The sequence below is a fragment of the Danio rerio genome, chromosome 14 (assembly GCF_049306965.1).
Source record: "Danio rerio strain Tuebingen ecotype United States chromosome 14, GRCz12tu, whole genome shotgun sequence".
Classification (NCBI taxonomy): Eukaryota; Metazoa; Chordata; class Actinopteri; order Cypriniformes; family Danionidae; genus Danio; species Danio rerio.
This window is the reverse complement of record NC_133189.1, coordinates 54011010-54013044: the sequence shown is the minus strand read 5'-3', so window position 1 is coordinate 54013044 and position 2035 is coordinate 54011010. Positions and strand designations below refer to the sequence as shown.

The 2035-nt window shown below is 35.8% G+C and overlaps 1 protein-coding gene across 1 annotated transcript in view; it reads right to left on the bottom strand.

The window, feature by feature from the left end:
* nsd1a (nuclear receptor binding SET domain protein 1a) overlaps positions 1-2035 on the bottom strand; it is a 104627-nt gene that overhangs the window by 30892 nt on the left and 71700 nt on the right. The window lies entirely within an intron of this gene.

Here is a 2035-nt window from a genome sequence, read left to right as displayed (position 1 = left end):
GCTGCGGCTTGGAGGTGCATCTGCTTTTACGAAAAACGAGCAAAGCACATTCCCCTTGCAATGGTTAAATGGAAACAAGCATTCCCTTCATTCTTCTTTCCCCCAAAAATCTGGTCAGATATTACAAAATACATAATTCCTAATAAAGTAAAAGAAACTAATTTTAAAATATTACATAGATATTATCCATGCGATGATTTTAGAAGTACGTTTAAGCAAGGTTTTTCACCCTTGTGTTGTTTTTGTAAAATGGAACCGGAAACAATTCTTCATTTATTTTTCAGTTGCAGTTACACAAAACGGTTTTGGTCCTAAGTTTCCTTTCTACTGTTTGAAGTGTTTAATAAATTGATCAGTATAACTGAGCAAATCCCTAGTAGCAAAGAATTCTGGCCCAGATTTGGCAAAAAGCTGGCACAGCAGGCATTCATCCGGCACTGGCAAACAGCATGTGGGCCAAACATGGCCCGGGTTTGGCAGAGGTGGCACCGTTTTTAAGGCGGCACACAAGATTTGGGCCAGATGTAAAACGTAGTATTTGGCCCAGATTTAAAATTTTGATAAGTGGGCCATGTGAGTTTGGCCAGTCTTGACCCACATTTAAAATACACTAAAATCATTTTTGAGTAAAGAAAAAAAATTCTACCAATCAGGTCACTTTGAGAAAAAGCGTGCCCATAGTGTGCCTAAAGCGCATCACTCCATGGGTTTATCAATTTCATTGCAATCGTGACACACCAACATATCTGGCCCAGTTCAGACCCAGTTATGAGTTATTAACTTGGCTGAGACTTGGCCCAGATATGGTCTGTGTTTGGCCCTTGTCTGGAAGCCAGATTTGGTCCAGTCATGTACCGTAATTCACTGTGGCATGTGGGCCAAGCAAAACCTGATTGTGTGGGCCAGAGCTGGGCCAGAGAAATTTTGCTATGTGGCATGGTTTTATTTACGAATTGCAACTCTGGATTACTGGAAATGGACAAAAAAATAACTAAAATTCTTATTTTATTTGGAAAGTATCACATCCACAAAACAAAATGTCTGCTGACTGTACCAAATTTTAAACTAGCTATTTTTCATTGATCTAAAACTTTTTTTTATGATTCCCTCACTGCTGTACAAAGTAATACCAAAGCTATTAAGACATCTCAACTACTGGAAAAAATACTTCATGTAGACGATTAATTTTTGTTGCTAATTCCATTGTATACTGTTTTATGCATAACTCTGTACACCACTTTTTGATCAATAAAAAAAATAAAATAAAAAAAAAGCACATTTCCCTGAGGATGTTGATTATGGGGGTCTAAACTTTCTTGATTTTTCTTCTATGAATAATACTTTCAAGATAAATTGTTTGAGGCAACTTTTGAATGATCCTGATTCCCTTTGGAATGTAATTCCCAAGTGTATTTTTTCCAAAGTTGGTGGTCTCCCTTATTTATTAGTATGTAATTATAATGTCTCCATAATTTAATGTATTAAATTATCCAATTTCCATAAGCAAGTATTATTAGCATGGCATTTAATATATAAACACAACTTCAGTCCCCATAAGTAGGCTATTATATCTGGAATAACCATGAAATTTCTTATAAAAACAAATCTATATTTTTTCCTAATTGGTTTAGGAACAATATTTGCTTAGTTTCTCAACTTTTTAATAATAATGGTCATTTACTCTCTTATTCTGAGTTCTTAAGTAAATACTGTGTTCCTATAACCCCACGAGAGTTTGCCATCGTTATGGACGCAATTCCCAGTGGAGCTATTACCCTTTTAAAAACTCTCTTCATTCTGTTCTCCCTTTTACTTCATTAATTAATGCTTGTATAACAGTGATTGGAAACATTTGTTTCACGCTTTACCCTTCTCTCAGAAATAGAAAGATTCGGCATCATTTCAGAATGAAATAACCTCTATTCCTCATGTCATATTTCACTGGAGTATTTTATTTCCTTTCCCAGAGATGGGTTGCGGCTGGAAGGGCATCCTCTGCGTAAAAACTTGCTGGATAAATTGGTGGTTCATTCCA